The sequence below is a fragment of the Erinaceus europaeus genome, chromosome 2 (genome assembly GCF_950295315.1).
Source record: "Erinaceus europaeus chromosome 2, mEriEur2.1, whole genome shotgun sequence".
NCBI lineage: Eukaryota > Metazoa > Chordata > Mammalia > Eulipotyphla > Erinaceidae > Erinaceus > Erinaceus europaeus.
In genome coordinates, this window is record NC_080163.1 from 62,237,292 (window position 1) to 62,250,661 (window position 13,370).

General features: G+C 42.0%; 1 protein-coding gene across 4 annotated transcripts in view; it reads right to left on the reverse strand.

Moving 5' to 3' along the window:
- Positions 1 to 10,650, reverse strand: part of GPAT4 (glycerol-3-phosphate acyltransferase 4) — a 48,513-nt gene extending 37,863 nt beyond the window's left edge. For all 4 annotated transcript variants that reach the window (XM_060182012.1, XM_060182007.1, XM_007522765.3 and 1 more), the window contains exon 1: positions 10,512 to 10,650. The gene's annotated coding sequence lies outside the window, so the exon portion shown is untranslated. The remainder of the gene's footprint in view (positions 1 to 10,511) is intronic.
- Between the last annotated feature and the right edge of the window lie 2,720 nt (positions 10,651 to 13,370).

The following is a 13,370-nucleotide window of genomic DNA, read 5'->3' on the forward strand; positions in this document are numbered from 1 at the left end:
AAAAGCAGTCTTCACAAAAGATGGCATAATGTTGGCAGCAACATTATTCAGAATAGCTCAAAGGTACACAAGCAACCCAAATATCCATGAACTAAGGCATAAACAACATGCAGTGTTATCCACACAAGGGAATATTTTTTGGTCACTGAAAAGTACTGACACATACTACAATATGGATGAACCTTAAGAACATGTTAAGTGAAGGCAACTAGTTATGAAAGACGACAAATTCAGTGATAGCATATATATTGTCTACATCTTTAGAGAGAAAATGGAGATTAGGGGCAGAGGAGACAGCATAATCGTTATGCAAAGAGACTCTCATACCTGAGGCTCCGAAGTCCCAGGTTCAATCCCATGCATCACCATAAGCCAGAGCTCAGTGCTCTGGTGTTTCTCTCTGTGTGTGCCTCTCTCTGCATCTCTCTCAAAAATAAAATAAAAGTATTTTAAAAAGTGTAGATTAGTGGTTACTCAAGACTGGGAAATAGGGGTGGAAACAATGCCCAAAGGGTATGAAATTTCTTTTTTGAGTTAGTGAAATAATTTGATTTATTTATTTATTTAGCCAGAGCACTGTTTAGCTATGGTTTATGGTGGTGCGGGGGATTGAAACTGGGACTTTGGAGCCTCATGCATGAGAGTGTTTGCATAACCATTATGCTATCTACCCTCTGTCCAGTGAAATAATTCTAAAACTGACTGTGGAGATTACACCTACCTGTGAATATAACACAGACCACTGTGCTGTATCCTTTAAACGGTAGAACCGTATATTGAATTGTATCTCAATAAAGTTATTATTATTTTTTGTAATTCTAAGGTTGGGCTGGGAAATAGCATAGAGGTTATGCAAAAGACTTTCATGCCTGAAGCTTCCAAGTCCCAGGTTCAATCCCCAGTACCACCATAGGCCAGAATTGAGCAGTGCTCTGGCCTCTCTGTGCATCTCTCTCTGTCTGTGCTTTTCTATTTCTCATGAAATTAATAAACAGAATATACTTTTTTTTAATTCTAAGGTTGTATTGTTCAAGAAAGAACAGACAAAAAAGGAATATTTTTACCTGTATCTGCTTTCTGCAGGCCGGCAGTACACTAGGGTGGTTAGTCCAGTTGTCAAGGGCCAGGAAGATGCTGTGTGTCAGAACACAGGGCTTACATGCCTGAGTACCCAGGATCAATACTCAACACTGCCATGTGCTAGGACTGAGCAGTGCTCTAGTTTCTCTCTCTTCTCATAACAATTATTATTATAATTACTTTAAACCATTATTTTTCAGGGCTAGGGAGATAGCTCAGGAACACAAGAAATGTATGAGTGAGGCATCGGAGATCATAGCCAGGATCACCATAGGCCAGGGCTGAGTGGTTGCTCTTGTCTCTCTCTCACATCACATATAAATAAATCATTTTAAAAAATGTAAAAAAAAAGTGCAGCGGGTTAAGCACAGGTGGCGCAAAGCACAAAGACCAGCGTAAAGATCCCAGTTCGAGCCTCGGCACCCCACCTGCAGGGGAGTCGCTTCACGGGAGGTGAAGCAGGTCTGCAGGTGTCTTTCCCCCTCTCTGTCTTCCGCTCCTCTCTCATTTCTCTCTCTCCTATCCAACAAGAGCAACAATAACTACAACAATAAAACAACAATGGCAACAAAAGGGAATAAATATTGTTGTTGTTGTTGGATAGGACAGAGAAATGGAGAGAGGAAGGGAAGACAGAGAGGGGAGAGAAAGATAGACACCTGCAGACCTGCTTCACTGACTGTGAAGCGACTCCCCTGCAGGTGGGGAGCCGGGGGCTCAAACCAGGATCTTTAATCCAATCTTTGCGCTTTACCTGCTGCACTACCACCCGACTCCCATTAAATAAATATTTAAAAAATGTAAAAAATAAAAACAAAATAAAGGCAAGATTTTTAGCTATGTCTCCTTACTTAAAATCACATAGTGAGAGAAACAGTAAAAGATGATGTTAAACATATAGGAAATAAAACAAGATGCATCCCAACCCAGCCTTCATTACTTTCTGACTGTGTGACTTTAAGAAAGTAGGTTCAGTGGTCCGGGAGGTGGCACAGTGGTAAAGCTTTGGACTCTCAAGCATAAGGTCCCAAGTTTGCTCCCTGGCAGCACATGTGCCAGAGTGATGTCTGGTTCTTTCTCTCTCCTCCTATATTTCTCATAAATAAATAAATAAATCTTTTTTTTTTTTTCAGTTTGCTCATCTGTAAAATGGGACTATGTATCCCATGGTATTTCTGTGAAGACTGAATATGATAATGCATACCTAGCTATATTAGCTAGTGCTGTGCATTTCATGCTCCATAAACAGAAGCTACTAATTAATCTTCACTTCAAAGTTGGAGGTAAGACTAAAATAACTTTAATTGTATTCATCAGTCACAGAGGAATTTTAATACAACCTGTATGGTTCAACTAGTCAAGTCATTGAAGGGTTAAAAGCTAACAAGAATAAAGTGAATGCGAATGAAAAAGCAATACAACTCTCTCTCTCTCTCTCAGCACAGAGCAGCTCAGGTTTACGGTGCTGCAGGGGATTGAACCTGGGACTTCTGAGTCTCAGGCATGATGAGTCTCTTTGCATAACTATTATGCTATCTGCCCCAGCCCTTAAAATATTTTTATTTAATTATTGGATAGAGACAAATTGAGAGGGGAGGGTGAGACAGAAAAGGAGAGAGACACCTGTAGCCCTGCTTCACCACTTGTGAAGTTTTTCCCCTGCAGATGGGGACCAGGGGCTTGAACCTAGGTCTTTGCGCATGGTAATCTGTGCGCTTAACAAGGACAAAAAAGTGTGCACCACCTGGCCCCAATACAGCTGTCTCTCTCCCTTCCTCCCTCTCCATCAATCTTGGATATGAGGAAATGGTCCAAAATAAAGTCAGGACACAATAAACTAAAGGATAACTCACAAGACAGATGACAGCAGCAAGGTCAATTTCAGGATCTTAATCTTAACAAGGTCACTGTGGCCTTTAGGGCTTTCTCCTTGCCTGGAAAGACCTGACCTGTGCTAGAACTGAGTAAGAAGTTAGTTGGTACCAAGTTCAATTCAAAGCAACCTAATTCTTCAAAGCAAAAAGAGGAGAGAGAGAAAGGGCAAAGTATATAAGGTAGTTTGATATTTGGGGGCCATCAGTTTAAGATGGCAGTCTGATTTGTTGAGGTTTTAAGGCCCAAGATGTTCTACTATCCAAGTTGAAAACTGCTCTGAGAGGTCAATTACAAAATCAATACTTACATGTTTATATATCATTTTTGTGTGACTGAAATTTTTGGGCCGGTGGTTGATACACTCGGTTGAATGCACATGTCAGCATGCAGAAGGACCTAGGTTCAAGCCCCTGGTCTCCACCTACAGGAGGAAAGCTTCACAAATGATGGAACAGTGCTGCAGGTGTATGGGTGTCTCTCTCCTATTTTCCCTTCCCTCTCAATTTCTGTCTCTATTCAATTAAAATTAATACTTTAATTATACACATTTATAAAATATGTATGTACAGCTCATATTTGAGAGAGGGATAGAGAGCGAGAAATACCAGAGCTCTGCTCAGTTCTGGCATATAATGATACTAGGGACTGAACCTGGGACCTCAGAGACTCAGGCATGAAAGTTTTTTACATAACCACTATGCTATCCCCCCAGCCCCTCAATAATAAAATCGAATTAAGAAATAGGCAAATAAACTTGAGGCATACAGATAAGAAATGAAAAGTTTTACTGCTAGCTATTTTTTAAAGGCCAAGCCTCTTATTCTCCCAGTGACAAAGCAGTCATATAAACAGAAAGCATTCCTACTAAATTATACACTTAAAAATGGTGAAAATGAGGGGCCAGGCGGTGGCACACCTGGCTAAGCACACACATTACAATGCAAAAGGATATGGGTTCAAGCCCCTGGTCTCCACCTACAGAGGGAAAACTTCATAAGTGGTGAAGTAGGGCTGCTGGTGTCTCTCTGTCTCCTTCCCTATCTCTCCCTCCCCTCTCAATTTCTCTGTATCTATCCAATAATAAATAAAAATGTAAAAAAAGAATTTTAAAAAATGGTGAAAATAGAAGGGAAAAAAGGAGGGAGATTCCACAACTAAAAGCAAATAAAAAAAATCAAATGCAAGGATTTGGGCAGTAGCACAGCGGGTTAAGCGCATGTGGTGCAAAGACCAGCAATGTTCTGGGTTCGAGCCCCTGGCTCCCCACCTGCAGGGGAGTTGCTTCACAAGCGGTGAAGCAGGTCTGCAGGTGTCTTATCTTTCTCTCTCCCTCTCTCTGTCTTTCCCTCCTCTCTCCATTTCTCTCTGTCCTATCCAACAACAACAATAACCATAACAATGAAAAACAACAAGGGCAACAAAAGGGAAAATAAATTATAATAAATATAAAATTATAAAATTATAATAGAATTTATAATATTATAATTATATTTATATATTTATATTTATAATATAATTATATTTATATAATTATATTATAATTACAATATAATTTATAATATATAATATATAATATATATAATTTATAATATAAAATTATAAAATATAAAATTATAAAAATATAATAAATATAAAAAAATAAATATAAAAGAATCTTAAAAAAAATCAAGATGCAATAGAGAAAGCACTTTATCAAGAAAGCAAAAAAAAAAAAAATGTGAAATACCACAAACTCAAAACAGTCCTAACTGAACAATGAAAAAAATCACTAAAACATGAAAGAAAAAAACCACGACAACAAGTTCTATTTTAACCTCTGCATTGGGTACTGTTCTGCACTGTCTGACAGCAGTCACTTACTCTAAGCTGCTAGAAATGTGGTTAGTCCAAGCTGAAATGGGCACAAAGTCCAATGACTTGGTATGAGAAAAATGAACTCAAAAGCTGTTATTCTGTATACTGATTACATGCTGAAATGGCAGTCTAGACAATTTGGGTTAAATAATTAAAACCTTTTACTTTTTTATTTTTTTTTAAGTGGCTACTATAAAGGCCAGGGAGAAAGCATAGTGGCTATGCAAATGGTTTTCATGCCTGAGGCCCTAGGTTCAATCTCTGGCACCACCATAAACCAGAGCTGAGCAGTGCTCTGCCAAAATAAATAAATAACATGGCTATCACAAAATATAAACTCACATAGTGATTTTGTATTCTATTACTACTGGTAAGTACTGATCAATTTTTTTAAAGCACTGAAAATAATATAGACCAGGTTCTATGAGAGAGAGCATATGTTCACACATATCCATAAACTACAGCAAAATATATACCTGAAAGCAGAAGTGCACTAGAGTTTGCAGTGAGTACCCCCCCAACAGTTCCTCTCCACTATTCCAGCCTTTGGGTCCATGATTGCTCAACAATTTGTTTGGCTTTGTTTGTTAACTCTCTTTTCAGCCACCAGGTGCCAGATGTCATCAGGATGCCGGCCAGGCTTCCTCGGACTGAAGAACCCACCAATGTGTCCTGGAGCTCCGCTTCCCCAAAGCCCCACCCTACTAGGGAAAGAGAGAGGCAGTCTGGGAGTATGGATCGACCAGTCAACGCCCATGTTCAGCGGGGAAGCAATTAAAGAAGCCAGACCTTCCACCTTCTGCAACCCACAACGACCCTGGGTCCATGCTCCCAGAGGGATAGAGAATGGGAAAGCTATCAGGGGAGGGGATGGGATATGGAGACTGGGTGGTGGGAATTGTGTGGAGTTGTACTCCTCCTACCCTATGGTTTTGTTAATTTATCCTTTCTTAAATAAAAAATTTTTAAAGCACTGAAAATAATATATCTCCAGCTGATAAGAAAAAAATTATATATACATAGGAGAGGAAAATAATATATATACATATGTATATATATTATTTTAATATTATTTATATTATTATACATTATATAATATATGTATATATATTATTTTCCCCTCCTGTGTGACCTTGAAAAAGCCACTCTGCAGGATGGGGAAGATAGTGCTTTATGCAAAAAACCTGTCATGCCCAAAGCTCCACAAGTTCCAGGTTCAATCCCCAGCACCACTATAAACCAGAGCTGAGTAGTATTCTGTAAAGGGAAAGGAAAAAAGTCACTCACCAACCCTAGATTTCTATCTTCAGTGCTTTTTGGAGTTTTAATTCAAAGACTGAACAAAAATCATTATGTTCTTACTTTTTATAGAAAATTATTCTAATACTGCAGATTTAGAGCTTCAAATTTCAAAGGAAGCCACAATACAAACAACTATCATGCAAAACAAAATAAAGAATGCTCCAAAAAAGATGAGCATCTGTGACTGTATCACATTTACAAATGTACTGAATATGTACGTATGCTTGTTTGCTTTAACCATGCACTACTCAACTCTGACTTATGGTGGTGGCTGGGGATTAAACATGTGACCTCAAGAGTCTCAGGAATGAAAGTCTGTTTTATAAATTGCTGTCCTATCTGTCTGGTCCTGTGTAGATATGCTTTATAAGAGAAAGAGTGCCTTACAAGATTAAGAACAATCACAAACGCAAATACTTCTACTAATTTTAAAATTCTGCATTTGCAAAAAGCGCAGACCATGCTTACTATAAACTCTATCATGTGGTTCAGTGGTATGCAGAATTATATTAGGTCACGTCATTCCAAAGGGATGGAATTCTTACAGTAAGAAGTAAATGACATGCCATGACGAAGTCCCGTTTAATTTGAAGAAACAATTCTGCAGTATAGGTCAAATTCAACTAGGACCCAATAATCTCCAGCTTCTGTGTCCAGCAAGCAGGGGATTGTTTAAATAAAAAGCTGCTGTCTGTGATGTGTACGGAAATGAGAGGAACAATTTATTCTTTTTTTAAAGACTGATTTAGTTATGAAAGAGATGAAGAAAGAACCAGAGCACCACTCTGGCACATGCAATGCCAAGGACTTACTTCAGGACCTCATAACTGAGGGTTCAACACTTGATCCACTGCACCACTTGTCAGGTCACACAATTTATTCTTTAGCAGGAATGTTAGTTTAGCCTGGCAGCCTAGTAAGCTCACCACAGTATTCCTTCTGACGCCACAAACAACATCATATACAGAACATACAACCCTGTACCCCATGGGTTTAGGGTAATGATATACCAAAACACCTAGATGCTGTTATTTTCATAAACTAGGTATGACTGACAACTAAAATGCTTAGATTATATACCACCAAAAGAAAGTCTGTGCAGAATGTATGTTTATAGAGACAATTATGTCACAAAATATAAACTAAACTTTTAAGTGAACTCAGTGAATTCTATATACAAGCATTCCCTTATTCACAGCTTTCCTTGGAGACAGAAATCCTGTACTCATTTTAAGACAGTTGAAGCACAAGTACAAATACAGAAGTTACCTGCCTGTCTTGAGAAAAACAAAGAGGGTACAGTATGCTAAGAATGCATATTATAATTTTGGGAAGAGGAAAAAAAAAAACAGAACAGGACTCTTATCTGTTAACTGCAAGAGAGAATGCTTTATGGGTGGGCACCTTTACTCTCTCTGCTATGGAGCAAAATCTGAGGCACTCACTCCAAATCACTGCAGTTTTGTTTAGTTCTTCTAGCGTTTGCCCTTCTTCCGTAGCCAGTCAACAGCGTCAGGTTGAGCCTGATGTAAAGTTTTGAGACCTCCTTTGAATCTGGAGAGGTGGCAGTCATTGACTATGTGGGTCATAGTGTGTCTGTAGTCACAGGGGCAGTCTGTTTAGTAAGTAACTGGAAATACAGGAGCTAGGTGGTGGCACACCTGGCTGAATGCACGTTACAATGCGCAAGGACATAGGTTTAAGCCTCCAGCCCCCACCTGCAAGGGGAAAGTTTCACAAGTAGTGAAGCAGTTCTGTAGGTGTCTTTCTCACTTTCTCACCCTCTCCCTCTCAATTTCTAGCTATCTCTCTCCAACAAATAAATAAAGATAATAAAAGTAGTTGGAAATATTAACTAAATGGTTTTAATGTCTGTTGTTCTTATTCTCAGTTTGGTAGTCCATTTCAAAGGTCAGGATTTACCCATGTTTCCTAAAAACTATGTTTAGAACTTTGCACTGTCCCAAGTCTAGTTTAATAACTTCAGGCATATTCCTAGCTTATTCCAAGATTACATGGCAAAGTTCATATTCACTCAGTCAAATCCTTCAGTGTAGTTAAGCTATCCATCACAGCCCTCCCACACAGTTTTTTCCTGAAACAACCTAAAAGCAAGCAGGACACTATAGGAAACAGAAGAATAGATGCCAAATTGAGGTGTGTCCTTTCCAGCCTCTGCCTTACCTCATTTTTTTTGTTTGTTTGTTTGTTTGAGATTTCTTTATTGGGGATTAATGTTTTACAGTCAACAGTAAATACAACAGTTTGTACATGCATAACATTTCTCAGTTTTCCACATAACAATACAACCCTCACTAGGTCCTCTGTCATCCTTTTCCATCTTACTCATTTTTATTTTTTATTTTTTGCATTATTTTAAAAAACATTAATTTTTGTGGGGGTTAGAAGTAGGGAGAGCCAGAATATAACTGTGGCACATGTGACACCAAGGACTGAATTCAAGACTTCATGCCTTTAAGCCCAAAGCCTTATCTTCTGTGTCACCTCTCAAACTGCACCATTAAAAAAAAAAAAAAAAAGACTTATTTTAATTGAATGGAAAAGAGAGTTCCCTGGGTAGAGCACCTGCAGTACCCAGGTTTCAAACGCCAGCATCCAGTCGGAGGGCTATTACAACAAAAGAAACTTTGATGTGCTTTAGTGTTTCTCCCTTTCTATTGGGGGGGGGGAAGCAGAGTGGTGAAAACACGTGTTAAAAGTCAAGGTTCCATTTTTTAAAAAAGTTTATTTTATGAAAATGCTCTAATGTATGTGTGCCAGAGATCAAATGGCAAATTAACATTTTACTTATTACAGAAAGAGAAAAAGGAGTGTTTCGGAGGGAGAGAGAAAAAGCTGCATGTGTCACTCTGACATAAGCAGCAGCCCAGCACTGAATTTGGATCCAGTGCTCTGCTACTACTCAGTCACTTCTCCAGTTGCAGCTGGGCCCTTATTCCCTGTAAACCTTGACAAATCACTGACCTCTTAGAACCTTGAGGACTCATCCAAAAAATGAACAAGAAAAAAAAAGTCAGACAGAATACCTGGAAGTTCTCATTCAGATCTGAAATGCTTATAAAAAAAATGCTTTTAACTAAATTCATGAGAAAGTGAGAGGGAGAAAGCGGGAACCATAGAACGCAGACACATAGGTACAGAGAGCCCTCACAGCTTGTCCACTGCCACTTGGCAACACGTGAAACACTTTGTTTTAACCTGTCCATCAGCTGCTTTAATCTTTTCGGATACTTGTTTCTGGCCCTTCTCTCCAATGCTAGCATGTTGTTTCTTAGTTGAAACACTATTTGGTCCACTCATAAGCGCATTAAAACTTTATATGGAATCTGTGGCAACTGTATGTTGAATCTCAAGATACTTTTGACAGCAAGTATTTATCCCCAGATAAATAACAGGAGGGGGGGGGGAATGGATGGGGTATGTGGTTAGAACAAGCACAGCCAGAGATGAGTTGAGGGTAGATGATGGCTATGAGTGGGTTCACTATTCTATTTACTTGTTGCTTGTGTGAAATGTACGCCCCACCAGGTTAATTTTGGAAAGGAGGGGATCACTGTCCAAGTATCAGAGAATTACCAGACACCTGTCCAAATAGCAGATAGCAAGGGCACCAGCAATGAGAGGCTGACACTTAGCACAGCATGGAGCTGACTCTCCCAGCCCCTGTGCCCCAACTTCACAACTGCACAAGGTAAAAGCCCAAGTGTAAGACAGAAAAAAATGAAGAAATACACAAGATCCTCTGGTGGGAGGGAGGCTGCCTCCCTCGCAGGGCACTAAAAAAATAAAAAATATATATATTGGGGGGAAAAAGGCAAAGGGCGATTTAAAAAAAATTTTTTTTTTGGTAGGGGAAAGGGGAGGAACAAGAGAGGAAAATAAGAACCCCACTCCCGCACGGGGGTGGAGGAAAGCCAAAGGACGTGGAAGAATCACAGGCTCCCTCAGGAGGGCTCACGCCCCGGGACTCCGGCGGCCCGGCGCACCCCGGCGAGTCCACGCGCAGAGGGGCGTCCTGAGCCGGGAACATGGGCGCCGCTGCGCTCGGGCCTCCGGGAGCACCGAGCAGGGGTTGCGCAGGGCTCGCATGTCGGGGCGCTGCGAGGATCGAGGGGCCCAGCCAGACCTGGGCGCGCCGGCTGCTGCACTGCGACTCCTGGAACCAACCGAGAACCCCCGACCCACCCCTACTTCCCCACCCCCGGGAAGCGGCAATGGTGTCGTCTGCTCCCGGGCGGCGTACGGAGGGTGTCCCCGCACTGCAGGGGCCCCTCGCGGGAGCCCCTGACCACAAACCCCACATTGGAAATTCTCTGCCCGCCAGAGGCCAGGGTTGGGGAAGGGTGTCTCCGGAAATAAAGGGATTCGCTACTACTCACCGACCGCGAAGCTCTGGGACTCCCAAGCACCGTGGCCACTGTACGTCCCGCCCTCGCCCGCCGCCGGCGGCCCAGCGTGCGTAAGGACGTGCGCGCGCCCGCCCTTTGTCTACGCGGCTTTGACGTGACCCCTCGCGTCCCCTCCCCACCCCGCCCGCAGTCTAATCTCGCGGAGCGCGCGCCGGACGGGCTCCACCCCCCTGGGGGCGGGACCTGGAGGGGAGGCGGGGCGTCGCGTCTCCTACACCCGAAGGGGTGGGCTCGCTCGGGAAGAAGCGAGTCGCCCCCTGGCGGGCTATGGGCACTGGGCGCCCAGGATTCTTCCTCCTTGAGGAGAGCGCTTGCTGAAGAGGTGGAGGGGGATCTGCACATTTTTGTGCTGCGGCCTGGGCTCACATCCCTGCTGCTGCTGCCCCCAAAATAGACTCCTAGGTTCTGTTTTCTTTTCTATTTATTTATTTACTTATTTTGTTTATTTATTACTGGATAGAGACAGAGAGAATTGAAAGGGGAGGAGGAGATAGGGAAAGAGACAGAAAGACACCTGCAGTTCTACTTCACTCGTGAAATTTTCCCCCTGCAGGTAGGGACCAGGGGTTTGAAGCCGAGTCCTTGCGCACTGTAGTGTGTGCACTTAACCAGGTGTGCCACCGCCTGGCCCCTACAGTGGGATATCATTCAACCCCATTTAATGATGTACAAACAGGCAACTTCATAGATCCTGAGGATTCCATTGTCAGTGAGAAAGAAAAGGGCTTGTGCCCTGAACAAAGAAATAAGGTAAGAGCTTGCGGCATTGAGGGAAAAAGAGAAGAAAAGACTGACACGTTGGAAAGAAAATAACTAATGGGAGTCAGGTGATGGCGCAGTGATTAAGCGCAGATGGTGCAAAGTGCAAGGACTGGAGTAAGGGCCTGGGTTCGAGCCCCCGGATCCCCACCTGCAGGGGCGTCACTTCACAGGCGGTGAAGCAGGTCTGCAGGTGTCTGTCTTTCTCTTCCCCTCTCTGTCTTCCCCTCCTCTCTCCATTTCTCTCTGTCCTATCCAACAATGATAAGAACAATAATAACTACAATAAAACAACAAGGGCAACAAAAGGAAATAAATTTTTTTTTAAGTGACTAATAAGTGGTCCGGGAGGTGGCACAATGGATAAAGCACTGAACTCTCAAGCATGAGGTCCTGAGTTCAATCCCCAGCCGCACATGTACCAAAAAGATGTTTGGTTCTCTCTCTCTCCCCTCCTGTCTTTCTCATGAATTAATAAATAAATCTTTAGGGAGTCGGGCAGTAGCGCAGCTGGTTTAGCGCACAAGGCGCAAAGCGCAAGGAACGGCCTAAGCCTCCTGGTTCCAGCCCCCGGGTCCCCACCTGCAGGGGGGTCACTTCACAGGCGGTGAAGCAGGTGTGCAGGTGTCTATCTTTCTCTCCCCCTCTCTGTCTTCCCTCCTCTCTCCATTTCTCTCTGTCCTATCCAACAACGCCGACATCAATAACAACAATAATAACTACAACAATAAAGCAACAACAAAGGCAACAAAAAGGAATAAATACATATTTAAAATAAATAAATCTTTAAAATAAGAAGAAGAAGAAAGGAAGTGACTAATAAAACCAAATGTTTTGGGCTGGGTGGTGGTGGTACTTTCGGTAGAGAGCACACATTACCATGTGTATAGACCTGAGTTCAAGACCCTTGTCCCCACCTATAGGAGGGAAACTTCATGAGTGGTAAAACAAAACTACAGCTCTTCTCCCTCTACATCTTTTCTGCCTCATTCTCTCTCAAAAAAAAAAAAAAAATCCTAAGTGGACAGTGGAGTTGTACAGATACCTAGACCCAGTAATAACCCAGATGACAGGGAGGAAAAGTTCAATAGGTATATTTTTCCTACTTTGTAGATACATTTCTTCCATAGATTGTCTCTAGAGACAATCCTATGTTTAGAACTGTTCCATATAAAATACTTGGATCACAGAGACTTTACAGTTAACAAGTAAAATGAAGAAGAGGAGCCTGGGTGGTAGCATACCCAGTTAAGCACACATAGTACTACCTGCAAGGATCTGAGTTCGAGCCCCTGCTCTCCATTTGCATGGGGAAACTTCACAAGAGGCAAATCAGGTCTGCAGGTATTTATCTTTCTCTCTCCCCATCCTCTCTCAATTTCTCTCTGCCCTGTCCAGTAAAATGGAAAAAATAACCACCAGGAGCATGTAGTGCCAGTACAGAGAACCCCAGTGATAACCCTGGAGGCAAAACAAACAAAAAGAAACACAATGAAAAAGATAGGTTTCTCTAATCCAGATCCACACCAGAGTTCAAAAACTTTAATCAATTAATTAATTAATTAATGGTGGTGAGGGAAAGAGAGAAGGGGCTGGTGAAATAGTTCACTTGGGTAGTGCACTGCTTTGTCATGTGCACAATAGAAGTTTGAGCCTAGCCTCCCCTGCACTGAAGAACTTTGGTACTGTGGTCTTTTTCACTTTCTCTCTGTCTTTGCTTCTGTCAAGAAAGAGAGAGGGAGAGGGAAGGGAGAAAGAGGGAAAAAGAATGGAAGGAAGGAAGGTAGAAAGAGAAATAAAGGAGAAAGTGAAAGAACTGGGGATCACTCTGGCACAAACAATACTGGGGACTGAACTTGGGGGGGCTCATGTTTGAGATTCCGGTGCCTTGTCTACTGTGCCACTTCCTGGATCACCAAAGTGTGAGGACTTAAAAGCTCAATGACATGATTTTGTCAATATGACAGTGAAGCCAAACATGGGTCCATGTGATAGTAGCTTTTGTAAAATAAATAAATAAAAAGAAAAAAAGGAAAAGCTCTGCTGCCTTTCAGATGCACAGAGGCTGGA